Below are 21,544 nucleotides of genomic sequence, written 5' to 3' on the forward strand. Positions count from 1 at the left end.
CAAGAGATCAGGTCTTTTTTGCAAGAAATCCTGGGAGCTAAAAAAGTGCAGCTGAGGCAAGTCCAGAGGCTTCTGGGCTATTTAAATTTTGCTTGTCGAGTTGTCAGGGCAGGCAGGACATTTTGCAGGCGGCTGGGCTTTGCGATGGCTGGGGCGTACTTGCCACATCACCACATACGTTTGACAGCAAAAATCAAGGAGGATTTGAGCATTTGGCTGCGATTTTTGGACGATTTCAATGGCGTGTCCATCAATTTTGTGTCTGAGGACACGGTCTGGCCAGTGCAGATATTCTCGGACGCGGCTGGGGCCTTAGGTTTCGGCGTGTTCTGGGACGGAAGGTGGTGCGCAGAGCAGTGGCCGGCACAGTGGTTGCAGCAGGGCCGCAGCATTGCTTTTTTAGAATTCTTTCCCTTGTTGGTGGCGCTGCAGATTTGGGGTGAAGAGTTCAGGGACCGCTGCGTGTTGTTTCACATCGACAACATGGCGGTGGTTTTTCTGGTGAACGGGCAGCGGGCAAAGGATTTAAAGGTGTTGCAATTGTTACGGGCCTTCATGTTGCGTGTTCTGCAGCTGAATATTGTGTTTAAAGCCCAACACATCCCTGGTGTCAACAATTCAATTGCCGACGCTTTGTCTCGTTGCCAGTGGCAGAGGTTTCGGGAGTTGGCACCTGGAGCGGACCAATGCAGAACACCGATTCCGCCGAACATGTGGGACCTGGGGAATTGAGGATGGCAGAGTTTGCGGAGCAGCCCTTATCAGAATCCACGCGACGCAGCTATCAGCTAGCATGGTCTGGTTTTTTGAGTTACACTGCACAGCACGGCAGGGATGGCATGGCAGTGCGGGATGAAAAGTTTATGTGGTGTTTTGTTCTGAGTTTAATAGACAAAGGTTGGTCGCCTTCCACCATTTCGGGCAAGTTGGCGGGCATTTCATTTTATAGTCAGCTAGAATTGGGGTGTGAGGTGCAGAAAGGTTTTCGTTTGCAGAAAATGCTGAAGGGTTTTGGGAGGTCCTTTGGGCAGGCAAAGAAGTTGAGGGACCCCATTACGTTCGACTTGTTACAAAAATTGTTGGGGGTGTTGCCCTCCTGCTGTTATGATGAGTGGGAATGGTTTCGGTTCAAGTTATGCATGATATGGTTGTTTTTCGGTGCATTTCGGATATCAGAATTATTGGGGTTACGTAATCAGGAAGGGATCCGGTCATCTGATATTGTTCTTTTGGGCAGTGGTGTGTTGCAAATTACATTGAGAAGGTCAAAGACAGACCAGGCAGGAAAAGGGATGTTGGTGCGCCTGGGCAGGAGTGGGGTGAAGGGTTGCTGCCCTGTTGGGGAGTGGGAGGCATTTGTGGCTTCAGGGGTGTTTCGAGAGGGTGGGATATTTTGCCATAAAAACAAAACACAGTTAACTTGTTTTCAATTCTTAGCGGTTTTACGGAAGGCATTGACTTTCGTGGGTGAAAATTCACACTGTTTTAGGACGCATTCGTTCAGAATAGGTGCGGCTACAGAAGCGGCAAAGTTGGGTTGGGGGGCAGAAGAGTTGCAGCGAATTGGTAGATGGAAATCGAATTGTTGTTTTAAATATGTTCGGTTATAAAAAAAAAAAAAAAAAAAAAGTTACTCATTGCAGAAGTCAGGTAGTTAATGTTACTTTTTCCATCACAGGTCGAGTGGCGGATTTTCCTCGAAAAAAGAGGACCTGGATTGTCGGCCATTCTATAGTGAAGTGGGCGGCGAACTTTGCCGAACAGCAGCTGTGTGGGAGAGGGCTGGGACTATATGGCAATGACCATGAGGTGATTTGGAAGGGCTTAGGGGGGATGAAATGGGGAGAGTTGTTTTCGGTACTAAACAAAATGGCTGAAGTGTGGGGCATCCCAGATCTGTTGATCCTACATTTGGGGGAAAATGACTTGGTGGAGTGTTCAGGTCTTGCTTTAATCAAACAGATGAAGCTGGATTTGGCTGTGATTAAGGACAGATGGCAAGGGGCCAGGCTTGTGTGGACAGAACTTCTGTACAGGAGCCAGTGGAAGGGTGCCAGGGTTCATGCCGCGGTTGAGAGGGCCCGCAAGAAAGTTAATAAAGCATTGAAGACATACTGCGTGGCAATGGGAATTACGGTCATTGCCCACGAGCATTTTAATGGTGAAATGCTGCACTTGTTAAGGGAGGCCGGGGTTCATCTCTCACAAATGGGGCAGTCATATTCCTTGATGGAACTCAGAGATACTTTGGCCAACCTCTGGTGTGTCGATTTGTGGTGCTCCAAACCAAAGGAATGAAGGGAAGAATTTGAGGATAAAAGTTTTCCTTCTCCGACATTAGGTATTGTCTTGAGCGGACTATTTCGGCATTAGGGGAGGGTTTTGTGAGGGTGGGGCAGGAAAACTCAAGGGTTTTCCTGGGTGGCGTGTGTGATGGGGATTGGATAATCTAGAGCGGATTCATCCTTTCTCTAAGGGGGAGGGCTTGGGAGGGTAGGTGGGGGAAGAGATGGAAAAAGAAGAAGGAAAACTCAAGGATGGTATCAAAACAAGTTATGTTATCGGAAAAGAAAGAATTGGAAAAAGGAAATGGTTATATGAAAGGTTTGGAGAAATAAATAAAGATAAAGTTTGTTGGAAAAGTTATGTTGCGGGTCTGTCTTTGGCTGTCCTGGTAATAAAGGTGACCTTTTATACTATATTCAGAGTTGTGTGAGAGTCCTTATTTGCGCGATGGGCCCCCAGGGGCACTTGGCAAAGCCAATGTCCCCCTGGGGGATTTCGCGCGAGGGACGACCTCACGCGACCTGATTGGGTGGTGGGAGGGGTTAGGGTCAAGTGAAGGGTGGGGAGGGAGGGCGACGTCACTCTGAGCGAGTGAGGAGAACGGTGGAGTCGCTTTTTGACCCACCCACCCGCCCTGATTTCAACAAATCAAGGGTTGGTGTTTTTGTTGTTGTCTGTGGTGTCTTTACGTTGTTCAGTAAAAAAAAAAAAAAAAAATAGGCTGCAAGGGAAGGTTTTCACAGCTTGATAATAAAGTCAGGCATGCATGCCTACCTCTTGATTCAGGTCAAAGTGTCAAGATGTCACCTCTGGACAACTCAGGCAGATTCTTTTGTTGTCTCGTCGGCGTGTGTGATGGGGATTGGATAATCTAGAGCGGATTCATCCTTTCTCTAAGGGGGAGGGCTTGGGAGGGTAGGTGGGGGAAGAGATGGAAAAAGAAGAAGGAAAACTCAAGGATGGTATCAAAACAAGTTATGTTATCGGAAAAGAAAGAATTGGAAAAAGGAAATGGTTATATGAAAGGTTTGGAGAAATAAATAAAGATAAAGTTTGTTGGAAAAGTTATGTTGCGGGTCTGTCTTTGGCTGTCCTGGTAATAAAGGTGACCTTTTATACTATATTCAGAGTTGTGTGAGAGTCCTTATTTGCGCGACAGCGTACGTCTCATAGCGTAATGTATAATCAATTACAACTCATCGTAACGTAAGAAAATGGCCGTGCGTGTCGGCGTAGAACGTAAGCACTTCTTGTAGATTATTGTGGAGATGCAAGAAAAATGGCCGTGTGTCGGCGTAGGCACGCAGAGTGTCGTTGATAGGATATCTTCAAACAGGTAAGCAGATAACTGATAGAACTGTTGGCAGTATGTAATGATCGAAATAATATCGTCGGAACGGAAAAATGAGTAAAGAAAAATAGTAGAACTTCAACAAACTCGGGTTTAAAATAACAGATGTACCGAAGTTCAAATTATATAAATGTTAATTGATCCATGAATCCGTTCTAGATATTAGTTTGAGGTTGAATGTTTGTCAAACAGCGACTAAGTTGTAGCAAAAGAGTTATTAATGTGCAGTCACTTAGTAACATGGACGATAAAAAGAAATGTTCACGAACACAGTGATGAAAACTGCCACACGAAAGGAGTCATAAACGTCGAGCAATCACACTCTCACCTTGGATTGTCAAGAAATGACAAAGTGGAGAAGATACTTGCTATTGTAGTAGAGAAGATACTTTCTAGTGTAGATCGGCTGACAAAACGTAAAGTCTTGATTTTGTTGAAATTTTCCGCACAATGAAAATCTTGGAAAAAAAAATTATCACGTCGAGGTTTGCCCATGCAGCTATCGTCGCCAACAAAATGTAGTAAATACCAATGCAGTAAAGTTGATTAAGTGGATTTATTATTAGCTGCACGGTTGTGGAGCTGTAACAAAAGTCGCTCCCACACATCAAAACATTAAAACTTCAAAACATTACATTCTAAGAATCACAGAACTACTAGTCCACTGTGATGACATGCACAACTACACCGCTGAATACACAGATAATGCAGCGCAGCATTCCAACACAGAAAGAGAACATAACATTATCGTATCCAGATCGAGACATATGACCCCAATTCGGAGGCTAGGTAGGAGATGCATCAAATCTGGTATCCTTGATGCAAAGCATCGAATGTTCAGGACCCAGGCTACTTATAGTTCAGAGCTTTAAAAATGGTCGCAAATACTTTGAATTCTCGCAAGATCTTGGCTGGCCATCTTATCTTGTTGTGGATGTCTCGGCTGCTGAAGATGACTCGTTGTTGTAGATGACTCATCAGCTGAGGATGACTCAAAATTATTTAGACCCCCTTCGAAGGTGTGAGGCGAAATCTGAGATAGAGTTCTATTAAAGCATAAACCACGATGCATATAGGTAGAGAGATACCCTAATGTTGTGCTCAAAGGGTGACCTAAGGTGCCGAGTTCTATACCCTACATATCCAAGACCATGATGAACTGTAAGTGTGTGCAGAAGGCTATGTGGTGCAAGCACTTACAGCGTGGATGAGAGTGTAGAATTCCAAAGGCGTAAAGAGAACCACAGGTTAGTAGGCAAAGGCCACCAGCGCATTCCCCAGCGGCAAGATGGTAGCTACCTGTGAATCCCTGACAGTTGACCGTTATTATCATGGACCTTTCAGAGGCGGTCAGTGCATCATGAATATACACCTGTTTAGAGTGTAGACAATTCTGTATACAATATTCAAAGCTGAGGTACAATATCCTAATGGATTTTTCTGTATACTCGTTAATGCCGACTAACCATGGAACGCCAACAATCACAGTGTGGCTTGCTGATGTTATCAAGTCAAATTCCAAATGTTCCTGATGGATATACAGCACAGCCTGTAAATGCTCAGTGCAATGAGTGACTGGTCCAGAAACTATTGAGGTATAATCTACTGTTTGTACAATATCCACTTTAGCTTTGGCTTGCAGTGGAGAATTGTTCCTGAAACACACATTCCTTAACCATATAAATACTGGTCTCACCGGAGTGCAGCAGGGCTAACACAGATATAAAGGAGGACACAATTCAAATGGAGATTGGCACTAAATGGGCATAGTTAGGATTTTCTGAGGATTCAGAAGACATGACCTGAGGAAGTAATGCATTTCCCAACCTTCCTTCCTCTCATGGGATGGGCTTACTCATTTCACCTAGTCTTCACAGGTCTTACTGGGACACTGACGTAAAAGGTTACCATTCTTTCTGCAATACAGACCAAGCCCTTTTAATCGCTGTCTATGTCTCTCTTCTTCAGATATATGGCCTTCGGTGATCCCTATTGCATAGGTTCTTCAGAAGCTGAAGTAGAAGCCGGAATCACTGTTCGGGGTGGAGTCATCCTTGGCTTACTGCAGAGAGTTAATATGGAACACCCTTCTTTTCGTTCCTTCTCTCATTCAGACAATGTTGGTGTCTAAGGCGGACTCAGTCACCTCGTTCAGAGAAGCAGGGCAAGGAATGGGGCTATGCTCATTCTTGATCTCATCCTTCAGTCCCTTGCGGAACAGGATCCTAAAAGGTATGCATTGGATCTGTCTATATCAGGTGACATTGGCGTTGCAATCTTTCAATGGCTGGACGCAAGGAGGGTTGTTTGGGTCTGAAGATTCTCGATTTAAAGATTGAAAGATCTCTGGAAGATACCTGCCAGCTAATGAACTAAACACAAATCTGGAATGTGCCCTCTAAGGAATCTGCCAAGTGACAAAAGCATACAGCAGAAAAAACCTCCTGCTTACCCACAACAATCGCATCATAGTCCTATGAGAAAGGCTAAAGGATACTAAAGATCAAGAAGAGCTAGTCAAACATCCAGGTGCATTGAGACATGCTGGATGAAGTATGCAAAAGACTTAAATAGTGAAAAATTATCAGGAATGAAACTGGCATTGAAAGGAAGTGGTTCCTTCATCTCGAACTGGGCTAACTCATTTATAGTCTATGGGAAGGCGGACCTGGTGGATTGGGTTAATGGCAAGGATGTCCTGCCCCAGCATGAAGTCACTTCCTGCCTTAGTCTTTCCCTTGTGGCCGGCATGGTACCTCAAGGACTCCCAAACCCCTGGGTCAGTGGATTGCTGCCCCTTGAAAGGGAAGGAGGGCCCACCACAAATGAAGAGGGCATTTATGAATGCGGTCAATGAATGCACCTATCCTGTTAATAGGACGTGCCCCGTGGGCATGCCCGAACCTCCTGATATGGTGCATCCCACTAGTGCTCCTGACAGTGCATCTATCTTCCAACCTATGCACTCTCTCACATTGTGGGCACTGTAAGCCTTTGGCTTTCCTCTCTCACGCTCTTTATTTTTTCCTAATTGATACCTTCACCCCTATGCATACAACCATATATTTCTGCTTCAACTTTTACCAAGTCATGAGACTCCTGTGCTTATCTCACAAACCTGAGAACCATCGGTCCAAAAAAGCCTCACAGTCAGAATGATCCAGTTAACTGCATCAGTGCATGTGAGTGTTCTGTAGTCCATCAATACCTGTGATGTCTAGAGAGATTTCAGAAAATTTACATAAGTTCACACAAAATATGTAAAGTGGATTGAGATGAAACCTGACACCTTCCTGCACAAAAATGATCCTGAGAGACTTTTTCCTCTTTTTATGTGTACTTCGGAATGCAGCACATGTAGAAAGAGGAAAAAATGAGGAGGAATACATATATTTCTCCTCATTACGCCTCACCTGGGGAGGTGTATCTTTTTGGTGCATTCCCAGGTTTACCAGGTTTGGTAAATCTGGCAATGTGTCAACATTCATTGGACCATGGAATGCCTCCCTTCTGCAGAGTGATGCAAAGCAGTGATTTGCGCTGCGTTGCATTATTCCATAGTTCTGAAGCTACGCAAAGTGACCGTGCATGGCTTCAAGAATATGTCTTTAGGTTTGTGTCACACTTGCACCACCTAGCATGGTGCAATAGTGACGCACACCAGGCCATAAATGTGGCCCACTGTATCCTTATTTCGTGAGCACCTTTATGCCTTTTCTCAATGTTCCCTCATTGGCAAGGTTTTGGCCAAAATTAGAGAGGAAAGAGTGGCGATATCGGTGGTGGTGTCGACCTGGACCCATTGTCCTTGGTCCCATCACTATAACAGGTGGCTGTGGACTCCCCGATGTCTATTGCCAGTTCGCTCACCCCACACATTTCCCCATCTGCCTGACTTATCTCTATTACACCTCTTCCTGGGGGTATGGAACTTGAGAGATGGAGATTAGGGTGTCTTGGTTGTTCTGCAAACACAGCCCTAGATACTGAAAATTTCAGGAAACAGCGGTCTTTCAAAGTCTACAATAGACATTGGAGGATTTTATTTACATGGGTGTGCTTAGAAGAGTTTTTTTCTCCTTTATCTTGTGAAGGTGAGAAAATTCTGGAATTGTTCAGGAATAGTTTTTTTTAGGGCTAGATGTTTCAACGTTGTGCATCCAGTGGGCTGTGATGAGAGCCATTAGAGGTCCCTCACTTGCCGCTTTCGATCGTTTTGCTTCACATCTTTTGGGAAATTTCTGTGCTCTCCTGGGATTTGCCACTGGTTTTGAATGTACTGCAGACTTTGCTGTGTGAAACTCTTTCCACGGATTCCTTGAAGTATTTCACCTTAAATGTATTGTTCTGGTAGTGGTGACTTCAGAGCTAAGATTGGGAGAGATTGGCACCCTTTTAGTTCCTGGCCCTTATCTTTTTGCCAAAGATCCCTTCTTCTTTCCATCGGTCTCAGGATCACGTCCTTTCTATTTTTGTCCTACCCCAACTTTAGAACAGGAAATTCAGTGGAATTTACTAGACTTACACAGGGCTCTCTCGATTTGCCCTGAAAGGACTTCCTCTTTTAGAAAGGTAGAATCCTTATTGGTAACCTTCAGTCTTGCAGGTAAAGGCCATAGCCCCAAGGTCTCCACTTTGAGTTGATGGGTAAAACTGGATCTCTCCTTGGCTGACCAAAGAGCAGAAGTTCCCTTGCTTAATAAAGTTCAGAACCACTCCACTAGTGATTCCCTCTTCCTGAGCATCATTCATGGGGGGTTTCTTTAAAAGACGTGTGCTAGCGGCTCCTTGCTGTTCCCCACACACATTTATCACTACTATAGGTTGAGAATGGCAGATGTGCTCACTTTATCATTTGAGTCTGCAGTTTTATCAGTAATAAAGGAATTGTTTGTCACTATTTGAATGTTTGAATAAACTCAATCCAGTGTTGCATTCAAGTTCTGTGTGGTCTGGTATGACATTTTTTTCTTATTTAATGGCTTGTGTCCATGCTCATTTTGTCATGACTGGGACGAGGAAGATGGAAAATAGAACAAGGAACGTAACCCCGCCTAATGATGTGATGGTCCTAGCAATAGGATCCCAATATATATGGGGTGATTAACCTAGGAGTTTAGCAATGCACATGACAAAATTAAGTCAATCCAATTATACTCAACAAAAGATATTTAGAAAATATATATATATTTTTATTTTTTTATATAATCTTCGAATTGATGTAAAAAAGATCGTACAAAAATAGATAACATTTTAGATCCACAAAGTATCAAACAACATACATTAGTGCAAAAAGAGGATAAAAATAAAAGAAATTCATCTTACTTTGGAGCCTACCCAGTAACAAAACATACTTCAATCATACTCTCATGTTCACAGATTTCCAAAATAACCTACCTAATATTCTCTCATTCAACTTTCATTCTTCCATACATTCATACATTCCTATCGTCCTGGCGTATGTAACACAAAGATGGTAAATTTGTTACATAAATCAGAATGTTATTCCAGATAGGTGACATTAATACGGCTTATAATGATTATAAAACAGTGTGCCGTATTTCTGGAAACACAAGCCGACGCGCGTTTCGGTGACAGACCAGAAGGGCCACACCTTCGTCAGGGCTGGGGGTTGTTGACTGGGAGGGGAAGGAACAAAGATCTGGAAATAAAAAACAATGTCTTAATTTTTTCATTCTATAAAAATACAGTCATAACGTGTTGAAACATGTACTTTTTCCACTATTTGATACATTTTAATACAGAAAAATACATTGATTATTGGTATTAGTATGACAACTGTATGGTTGACTTTTTGTGGCTGTGCACCGCCCAACTACCTAGTGACACTCCCTAAAACAGACTCCCGGTTAGGTGAGATCTGTGAGAGGTATAAAAGATAACCTTAACTAAGCGACCCATCGAGTACATTTCATCACAACTTTCATCTATCACAATATAACATACATTCTTTCTAGAGCACATTTAACCAAGTAAAGAAAAGGTTTTTACAATTGCTAGTGACGGTCAAGGACCAAGAAGGCCTACCCGTAGGGTGAGGTCATTTACTCTAAAGGTAGTGGAGGAATAGTAGACATAATCTTTGGACATCTTTTATTTCATTATTAGGTTTTAGAAGACAACATGGGATATGCGCAGTATTTTGAGGTCAAATTACAATAGTACCTAACGATTTCTCCTTCTGTTTTTCATAGCCATTATTTAAACCAGAAAAGACAAATTATTAAGTAAAACAACTTTTTTTACCTATTATAAAATTCTAGTCGTAATGGTACAGAAACTTGAGACCAGTAGTCCTATGTGCAGTAGATGGTAATTTCTATTTCCGCTCACACCTATAGGCAAAATGGGACGAGGAAGATGCACAAGGATGGTAATGCTGTGACACTTCCCAGTAATCTTCATTACTCTGCGTCACAGTCTTTCTTGTCCCAGTCCTTATTCCTGCCCTTCCCTCCCGAGGAAGAGGTGGAAAAACTGTGTTTTATTTGAATCTGCTTGGTAGTACAGAATGTCCAAGCATGTTGGCAAACTCCTATATGGGTCACAGGATAGTGTATTCCTGTGGGGGGCATATTGGGAGGGGCACTTATGTGTTTTATTTTATTAACCCCTTCGCTGCAGGGTGTGTTCCACCCTGCTGTGGGGGGGGGGGGGGGGGGGCGCAGCGCCCCCATGCTGGTGACGAGCTGAGCTCGTCATGAGGCACAGTGGAGCGGCCCTCATGACGAGCTGGGCTCATCACGGCCGCACCCGTTTTTAGAACGTTCAGCACAGCGGGGAAATTAGCCCCGCGTGCAAAAATTCCAACGGCCGTGACGAGCTCAGCTCGTCATGAGTACAGCTTAACTGTACTCCATGACGAGCTGAGCTCGTCACCAGCATGGATGAGGTTAAGGAATACAGTTGGTGTGAGTAGGAATGCTCATTTTGACATGAGTGGGACTAGGAGGACTATGACTCGGAGTAATGAAGATTTTCACACATTACCTAATTAGCCTCAATTGGCATTGTGCGAGTCAGTATCCATTTGCTTGACACCAGTTAAACAATATTCTGAGAGTGGTCAGTTTTAAGAATATTCCTTTCGCGTTCGCGTTCAGTCTAAGTGAGAAAAGTAAAATGGCTTTCAATGATATTGCCCACTTGTTGAATCGAACACCAAACAAATATGGCATCAGCAAAGTCTTTAGCATAATAAATGTATCCATTTTCAAACTGGACACATATGCTTCCAGCTTCTTCAGGGGTCGAAAAACATATTCCTTATCTTCTAATTGACAAAACTATCTTATTATATATCACAAAAGCATGCCCTATCCCTTTTTCATCACAGTTAATGGAGATGATCAAGAAATTAACACATTGAAAAAGTCTTCCAGAAAGATCCCGCTCACTGGAGCAACGCGAAAAGTCAATAATAGACATATTTGTTTCATTTAAAAAAATATATATTTCAGGGACGTCGTGTACCAGATCCCGGTGTATGAAAGGAAAGATTAAATCGCCTGAAAGGCCACTGCTCTTCACGCGCCCAGTCATGCATTTGCTAATAATCTGTAATTAAGAAAATCAAACAGAAGCGACAAAGCGCGGCCCCTGCCAGCTGGCACAATCACATTATTGGACAGCGTGCGCACGAGGCCACATCATCTGAATTGTAAACAAGAGGACAGCGGAGACTTGAAGGTATGAAAACATTCTGCCTGAGCATTTTGGCAAGCAGACACGAAATATGCTAGGCAACCTTGGCTATGACATTTTTTGGGAGCTTCACAATCCAAGATATGGACGTATTTTGAAAGACTAATGTTTAAAACAATGGGCATGCAACTAAACAACAAAAATATACCAGCAGCATTCTCGCACAATACACAATGTGCAAAAGACTAAAGAGGTAACTGAACCCCACGGATTAACAACAACACACCCAACGAGCATTAGCAAAGCCAATAGGGCTCGCCATTGTCACCTATTGGCTTTGCCTATGGTTTTTAGCCACCACCCGAATTAACCAACAGAGCAGGATGGGAGGGATGGGGAAGAAACACTGAGGGTGTAGGAAGGTGAGGCTACAGGGAGAAGCACAAGGGTGACTGCAACAGGGAGAGGGTGGATGACGGAGACCAATGCAGGGGGAGAAGTACATTAGGGAGACTGCTCGAAAACACATGCACTCTCATGGAGTGCGAACAGAAAAAAGTAGTTCCTGAAAGCAAGTCATGGAAGCAGAAATGCCAGCCAATCAAATCAATGGAAAAGGGGCAACGCTCCATGGGAGGAACAAAACACAAGACTGACAAGCTAACAAGCTTTTAAGATTGAAGTATAAGAAGCAGGCAAATGAGAGTCACTAAGGGGCATATTATCCAGGACGGCGTTAAAATTATCGCCGGTTTAGTAGCAGAAAGCTGCAGCTAAAGCGGCAATAATGGGCTTGATAATATGCTCTTGTGAATTCCAATAGAAGCCCATGTTCACACCAGAATATGGGCTTCTATTGGAATTCCCAAGGGCATATTATCAAGCCCATTATCGCCGCTTTAGTGGCAGTTTTTTGCCGCTAAACCGGTGATAATTTTTAATGCCGTTCTTGATGATATGCCCCTGAGAAAGTCAACCAATGGATGCAGTGGGCGGATTCCTAGCCCCTCTACATTCTTAGTAAGTCACAACATGCCTTGCAAAAGGCAACGCATAAGCTGTATTGTAGCTTTGACTTAAAAACCATACGCACTATAAACACACACAAAAATTAAGTGACCACATACCCCTGTGATGCATGTAGTATCCAAGCCCTCGTGCACATAGTTGCAATGCTAATTTTAGAACAGATTTACTGAGCTGTAACCACGTCACAGATGATACTGCAATGCACTACCGCTCAGCTCCCTATCAGGCAAGCGGTTTCTGAGATAACCATCATGTTATCTCTGTCCCATGAAAGACAGAAACCCCATATCAGCCATCGGATCAACAAACCAGCCTCAAAAACAAATAGGTAATTGTGAAAGCAGCATTGCTGAGCACACCTCTATTTGCCATGCCCTTCTCATATAATCTCCAAAACCAATGTTTAAAATGACTTGCACAACCACAAACCCGGTATAATCTTGGCCACTGAAGACTAAATAGAAATATGAGGATCAGTTGCAGCAAAATTAATATGGGGGCATATTTCTTATTATTTCATGCAACGAAGGGCAGAAAGGGAACTTGCTGCGTTGCGTTGCGTGGAAGGCAAAGAGCAGAAAGACTGCATATTTACAAAGATATGGAGCATTTCTGCTCTCTACTTGTGCTGTTGCACTGTGTGTTACCTAGTGCCAATGCAGGCACACCTGCGCCATTGTGCAAGGGTGCCTACGTAATGGCAGAGGTTGTTTGTGCGCAATAAAAGACACTTTTCTGCACAAAAGCAATCCAAAGAACCAGTTTCCTCTTTTTATGTGTGATGCAGAACGTATGGCCCTTAGAAAGAGGAACTAAGAAAGAGTCATCCTCTTGAATATCTGGAATTGCGTCAGATCCATGGGTGAATGCACGGGAACACCCATCCTCCACCCATGGAACATCTCGTAGCTCAAAATGTAATGCAGGAGTAAGGAGGACAAAGAAACAGGGTCTGATGTTGAAAAGCTTAGTGAGGGACAATGGCTAAGGATTAATTAAGTCTGGTCAGATAGTTTTTAAAAAAGAGATTTGTTTATGTTTTCCAAAAACCTGAAAGCAATATGGGTTGGGCAGTTTGTGGTAGAGCTGAGTCATGAAAATGATTTAAAACTGGTATAAAGTAATACATGTTCCTTGTTACTTAGTGTGTGCTGGAGAATAGGATGTTGGGAAAAAGTACAAGGGAGAAGGAATTGCAATCCAGAGAAAGGGGGCGCAAGGAGCTCTACAATAATTAAAAGGGGGCGACATATTCAAAAGAGAGGTGACCGTGTTTACGAACGATTAAGAAAGAGATATATTAAAACTGTTTTATATATTCCATCTTTGATTCCCCTCACTTGAATATGCATATAAAAGTTGAGACATCTGACAAGATCATTGCAATTGTTAACATTTCCTTATGTTTTTGTCTTTATAAGATAAAGGGAATTGTAGCATCCCAGAAAATAGATGGTTGAAACCTTCATGATGTGATGGATTTGGTGAGTTAGATATACGCCTTCATTACATTTTATAGTTGTTTGCAGCTGCTCCCTTCCTCCCATCCTTACTCAATCTGTTCAATATTTCTCCAAATAATTTATCTTACCTTTACCGCATTGAAAAAAAGTTATTTTCAGTGCTTTGTGGACAACGCTTAGGAATTTGGATATTTAGGGGCATATTATCAAGAACGGCGTTAAAAATTATCGCTGCTTTAGTGGCAGAATACTGCCGCTAAAGCGGCGAATGGGATTGGTAATATGCCCTTGAGATTTCCAATAGAAATCCATGTTTTGGTGTTAACATGGGCTTCTATTGGAATTCTCCAGGGCATATTATTAAGTCCACTATCGCCGCTTTAGCAGCAGTTTTCTGCCGCTAAAGCAGCGGTAATTTTAACACCGTTCTTTATAATATGCCCCATATTTCGCTTTGATGATAGCTACTGGAGTTGAGGTAGAGTATGGCAAACATTCCTGGAGTGGATTAACACAGCTGCAAAACACTGTAATAGCAAAGTATGCATTTTATGGTATTTTCCTACAATGTATTAGTCTTAATAGGCCAGGTATGACTTACTGAAATCAGATATCACAAGTAAATGATGACATGGCACTATGGCAAGTATTCCAGATACATTATGCTATGGCATGCATACTTTAGGAAATGGTTCTGCCCAGTGCTTGAAAAGGAAAAATAGAAGTGTAGGTACTCTGTGGCAGAGTACCTACTTTTTTTCTGAGAAGTGTTGGTACTCTCCAATTAAAAGTATTACATCACTCGTGAGAAGTGCCGGTACTCTCCCTCTCAAAATAAAATGTGCCAGTACTCCGTTCCGGACAGTACCAGCCAATTTAAAGCACTGGGTTTGCCTCCAATCAGGAGGTTATTAGTTGAAATCAAATTTGTGGGTCAAGCCACAGGCAAGTACGCATAGGAACAGAAATGTTTTGAGCCAAATCACAGCTTTCATGAACAATTCAGTCAAAAAATTGAGATAAAGGGTACGGTCAGTTCTAATAGTAATTTTGAACAGAAACCGACGACAGAAAATATTGGTCAAGACAAAAACCATCAGAATTGACCCACTGCCTAGATGCAAAAAATTGGGACAGGTAAAGGATTATGCTTGTGAATGGAAAGCTGGCTGCTAAAGATACTTTCAACACAAGGAGAGCGGGGCAAGGCTGCTAAAGGAGAGTTTAAGAATATCCGGCAAAAGGAGCATTTGGGAAACTCAGGGCGTCATTTATGTGTTTTTGCCATAGGGTAGCATAGCCGAACTTGCTGCTGCACTGCGCTGCCCTACGAAAAAGGAAAAGGGCGGGAATGCACTGTATCTATGAGATACAGCTCACTCCTGTCCTTTTACCCCACACGGACGCACAATGGGCCGCCGTGCACCAATGCAGACACCTTTGCACCATGGTGCAAGGGTGCCTGCGTTGAGGGGATGATTGTTTTTGAGCAGGTAGGGAACCCTTCCTGTACAAAAACAATCACAAGAGGCTTTTTCCATTTTCTATGTGGATTGCATTCTGCAGCACAAATAGAAAAAGGAAAAACAAGGAGAAATAAAGATATTTTTCATAGTTGTGCCTCCCTCACGCCTCCCCTGGAGAGGCGTATGTATTTGGTGCTGCCTCAGATTTACGGTTTCTCGTAAATTTGGAGCAGTGTAAAAATGCTATAGATGCTGCTGGGAGCGCTCCCAGCAACACCCATTGCACCCGCCTTTAACGCAGAAAACTGCAATAAAAGGGACATTATTGACGAGTAAGGGAACAAGAACCACACGAGACTGCTTTCCCCCTCCTAAAACTTTAGCTAAAATCCCTTACCCATTTCATGTCTCGGCTGAGACAGCGCAAGGGCTGACACGTCAGATCTTTTATTAACTAAATCTTAGTAAAAATGGCTTTGAGGCTGCCCATTACTTACCACTGGTTGGCTTCATCGTCATTCTCATTTCTTTTCATTGGTCAGCGACAGCTGGCTCAATTTTGCCTGTCTCGCTACAGACAGCTTTGGAAGGATTTTGGTTTTAATTCTTTAGATTCACACACACACCAAAGCACTACAGGAAATATGCTGTGTGTGCTTTACAACTCCCTCCCCCTCGGGTACTGCTCATTAAAATAGCAGGACCTGAAACAAACCTCCAGTGGTAGTCAGGTTATTTTCAAATGTTGTTTCCTTGTTTCAATTTTCTAATTTCACCCTAACAAGACAATTATGGGGTCATTGACATCCTGCTTCTGGCCGGGGTCGTATTTCCCTGTGAAAGGCTTGAGGAGATGGAGAAGAAAAAAGACTCACCTCTCACAATAACCCGCTATAGACAGCACACTCAGAAATGATCATCCATTTCTCAGCTGTACACAAGTTGTCCTTTCATTGCGTATTTTTTATCAATGGCGAAATGCATGTGGGATTTTGTGGTATATGAGATTGCCACACCACTGCTATGCAAGACTTCGGCCCTTACAGCACGGCAGTCCTTATCACAGTGGCCCATCCTGCCATAGGGTTTGCCACAACGGTGTTGCATAGGCTTTGGCCATGATCCCATTTCAATATTTTCCACAGCAGCCCCTCTTGACTCACGGTGTTGCTACAACGATACCGCACAGGCACCAACCTTAACCACACGACAATCGTTTAAAACTGCTATCTTCAGGACGGCCCTCTTCTGGCATATGGGGTCATTGACTCAGACCTGGACACAGAAAACAGCCGGATCTGTACAGGGGCTGTCTCCTCATACCCGCACCTGGAGTCCACTCAACAGGGATTCCCACTGTACCACGCTTCCTCCAATACTCTCCTCTTCCTCACAGGGCACTTTGGTCTCGGCCAACAGGCAGGGAATGGTGCTCCAGGAGCCAGAGAAGGTGGTCTTGGTTTCCCTAGGCGATGTCCCCTCACCCAGCAGGAAGACTATCAGGTATTGGCCCCCGCCCTGGTCACCGGCAGAAGTCTAGCACAGATTCCCATCTCTCACACGGTGCATCTGGCTGCTTGGCAGAGGACAATTTGTGAGGTCTCAGTCTCCCCTTCTTATTGTCCATTCCAGACACCAAATGTGATTTAGTGCCTGGGTCATAGTTGTCCTCTCCCTCTTCCACTTTGTCACAAAAGCCTTTTGTCATAGCAGGAGAGACTCCCAATCTGATAATCCCACAATACAGGCCATGGGAGTGACTAGAGTTCACACTAAGCCACTGTGATATGAGCATCAAATGTTAATCTGGGGTTTCCAGTTCCACTCTGTCATTTCCTTCTCAGCCCAATCTCCTTCCTGAGATGCGTCCAGGCCCCTTCCTTGTGATCTCTCTCTGAACAAGCATTTACAATGCAATGGTCTCGGCAGCATTAAAGGTAGAGCTATTGGCATTGCTCATGATTTTTTTTAAAATCATAATTAAATGGCATTGTCATTTACATTGCCAATAGCTTCATCGCTTGCATATGCGAGACCTATTGCATTACCACCCACACACAGAGTAAGTAGTTGAGTGAGAAGTTGATAGTGAGAAGGAGAGAGTTATTAGTAAAGAGTATTAGAGAGCGCATCAGAGCTGTGTGAATAATAACCGCGTCACCCCCGTGCCTCAGGTGCATCATCAGAGCTGTGTGAATAATAACAGTTAAGAGTTAACAAACTAGATGCCAGTACTGTGCAACCTATTCACCAAATTACAAAGGGATTGAGGTAAAGATCACTCAATTCCAAAGACCACTTTTTCAGTCAACCGTTTCTTTGAATAAATCTTTTTAATTTTTAATTTTTTGTTTTCTTTCAACATATGAATTATTTGAGATAAAGCATGTACAAAATGGAATTTTCAGGAGAATTTTTAGAATCCACTGAACTTATGTGATTGACATTAAAGGGGGAAGGGGGAAAATTTTTTGTTACATCCCAAAGGAATTTCAAGGAAATAGAGGGCTACGTAGTGCAAACTGTTGAAACACAGGACAAATCACAGTTTCAGACGCACATTGGTGAACATGTATTGACGACAGACAACCACAAGTGATAGTGAGGGGAGAGGCAGTGACTAAAGGAAAGAGGATAATTTAAATAAAGGCCCTGCACAGATTTATTTTTTGGCGGCAGGTACAACCTAGTCAACTCCGTAAAGCGATACTTATAATGTTCATAAAACTAGACCATCGAAAATAGTTTTTCTTTTTGCAATGCAGTTTATTAGTAGATTAGTCTATGCATTCAAGAATAACAAAATCAACAAGGTCACAAAATCAACAGGGTTGATCAAAAAATGTAACAGGGTCACAAAGTCAACAGGGTCAAGGTTGATAACAAAATCAACAGGGTCACATAATCAACAGGGTCGACGCGTTTCGAATCCCTTTGAAACTCAAAGGATTCCCTTCAGGACCACACACAAAAATCTGTGTTCTGTTGTAAGAAGATCTCTTTTTTGGATATTGAATGGTAGGCGAGTGAAGCTTTCACATGAACCTCTTTTATTCAAGTTTCAAAAAAACAGGTGTCCTTTACTTGCATTGGAAAATACAATTGCCGTATTTCTCGGTTAGAGAGCGATATCTTCTGCCATGGGTCGCTTCCGTGAGTGTTAGCGCCGGTGATTGACTCCGGATTAGCTGCCATAAATTGGATCTGACTTCCGGGTTGAAAACCGGGTCAAATGAATAATAACAGCTGGGAGCCCCTGCCTGAGGTGCATCATCAGAGCTGTGTGAATAATAACTGCATGTATAATCATAGGGATGGGGGAGGTAGAGTGAGAATCCTTTCAGTCTCCGTAGTTAACTTTTATAATCAGAAGGGGGAAAGGATCACTTGTCCTGCTTAAACCTTGGGTTCACAAGTCGAGGAACTGGTATCTCCCAAATTAGGTGGCTGAATAATCAAGATGAATGCCTGAATTTTACATTCACATCCAATGCGCAGAGTCTTGACTTCTTAGACATCACCATCTTCGCTAAGGAGAACACCTTACAAACAAGAACATTTTTCAAGCCTACTGCAAAAAACAGTCTGCTGTCCTTCAACAGTTTTCACCCCCGCCCCTTAAGAGAAAACCTTCCGTACAGCCAGTTTTTACGACTGAGGAGAAATTGTAGCTCCATAAAAGACTACAAAGTCCAAGCAACAGACCTCTGTGACAAACTAGCAGCTAGAGATTACCCTAAGAGGATAATCAACTCCTGTGCAAAACGAGCCAGAAATCAACCCAGAGAATCCCTACTTGAAAGTCGCCCAAAACAAACTGAAGACAAGACAACGTGTGTAACAACCTACAGCCCGATAACAAATCAGGTGAAGAAAATAATCAACCGTAACTGGAAGATTATAACATCAAACACCCTGACTTGGTCAAAACCAAGATTTTGCGAATAAAAGGAGCAGCAACATAAAAGACCTACTGGTCCATACAAGACCTCCACCGAGGAAAAAGAAACAACAACCGGGCTTATGGAATAACCCTCCAATTACTGGACACTACCCTTGAGGTTCTTGGATATTCTGTGCAACCACGAAACCAACAAAAGAATTGCAGTTACTTCCAAACTTTTTATGGAAATTGAAAAAACACACCAACTGCAATACCAGTCACGTGGTATATATGATTACATGCCCTTGCAATATGAGATATATTGGGATGACATGTCGTAAGGCAAAACAAAGACTCTGTGAACACAGGAGCAACGTTAACTGTCAAAAAAGCACAACAAAGATGTCATCACATTACAAAGAAAAACAACACACTGCCAATGACCTCCACTGGGTAATCCTAGAAAGTCTAGAGACAGTAGACAGAAACGCAGAAAACATATTGTTTGAGAAGGAACAACGTTGGGTTCATAGGCTCAAAACAGATACCCTGGGCCTTAACGATTCTGTTCCCTGGTTGTCCCTCAACAGATGATCTGAAACTTTAACTTCCATCCCTAATAATCCACCACAAGTGCGGTATCCTAATGGCCTAATAACCCTGTTTATCATTATAGATCGCCAAAAAATGTACTGTACAAGTGACCTTAAAAATTAAGCCCATCATTGTAGATTAAATGACCCACGAGAATCACAACAAAACCACTGTGTTCTCCCTAATGCGCAGCAATTCCCGTGCCCACCTAAGCCTACCTTATAAGAATTGACAAATTAAGTTTACAATATTTTGTCATTATTTTTTTCCCCCAACGAATTGAATAACAACACCTATTTATGCACTTCATTTTTAACTAATTAAGGAGTGCAGCACCATAGAATAAAAAGAAACTCCTCATGTTATAGTATTTCTTTTAGCGCTACTGCCACGGAGTACAAATCCACCCGGAACCACATTACGCTGTAGTTCCGGGTGATGACAGGCAGAGTCAGCACATGCTGCCAGGACCGAGCAAGAAGGCACTAAGGTAATCGGAAAACCCATGCGCGATGAACACACAGAAAACCGCAAGTGAGAGAGCGCGCCCGATAACTCCTTCCTCTTAATATCCCTTCAGTAAGGCCTCTCTCGATCAGCCTAAATCCCCGAGGGAGAAATATCCAGAAATAATTAAGGTATGCTCTATTAATAAAAGCGCGCGCAGCGCAGTAGTTACGAACGCAGTTACGCATTACCAAATTCTGAACTAACGACTCGTGGTAAATCATTTAGTCACTATAAGCATGCTCATATTCCTATCAGCACAAAAACACCACATGCCCGGAATATTTGGCAAATTGGAATGTCTGCAGCGTACTTAGACGCAACCACCAAACGGCCACACTGCATAACATATTCCACTATAGAGCACGCACAGTGATAATGTTAGAACTATGGGCACCTCACTACAGTATTAGTCGATTCGCCCCTGCCTACCGAAGTATGATAATGGAAGAGTTGACGCCTGAAATGAGTATGACGGAAAGTATTGCCATTTTCTAGTTCCTTACAAAGATAAAGGTACTATTGTACATAATTATGTGTTTCCCCATACCCCATCTCCCTGTTTGTCGCTGTTTGTGTGTATGTTTTCTATTTTTGCAGGTACAATGAAACCTTAAGTCACGAAGATTCAGGTCAATAACCCTTTATTCTTCTCACATTTTTTCACTATTCACTCACCCCTATTGGTCCTGACGAAAGCCTATAGATCCTCTGACTACCAAAGGCTGAAACATGTTGACCTCTTTTTAAAAAATCTTACATAGTGCACTCGAATCCCTTATCAATTCGCAAAGTGCACCAGAAATTTTAATTACAGTCCGAATCCAGACTTATTAAATTGTTTTTGTCTGGCTATACGGATTTTTTAATAACAACACCACCACTAGACCCCCCACTTTCCACGATCACTACTGCCTTAAACCTAAGGCAAAACCTCCTGGTGGAGGGTGCACAAGACAAAAAATGACTCAATGATTATGCACGCACGTGTAGAAAAGCGGGGACACAGTATATACCGCTGAAGAGAGACTACCAATATACACGTGTATGAGGGTCATATATGTTTGGGAGATACCAGTTCCTCGACTTGTGAACCCAAGGTTTAAGCAGGACAAGTGATCCTTTCCCCCTTCTGATTATAAAAATGAATAATAACTGCGTCAGACGGTACCTGAGGTGCACCATCAGAGCTGTGTGAATAATAACTGCGTCAGCCCCGTGCCTAAGGTGCATCATCAGAGCTGTGTGAATAATAACAGCTGTGAGTCCCTGCCTGAGGTGCATCATCAGAGCTGTGTGA

The sequence above is a fragment of the Lissotriton vulgaris genome, chromosome 8 (assembly GCF_964263255.1).
Source record: "Lissotriton vulgaris chromosome 8, aLisVul1.2, whole genome shotgun sequence".
Classification (NCBI taxonomy): domain Eukaryota; kingdom Metazoa; phylum Chordata; class Amphibia; order Caudata; family Salamandridae; genus Lissotriton; species Lissotriton vulgaris.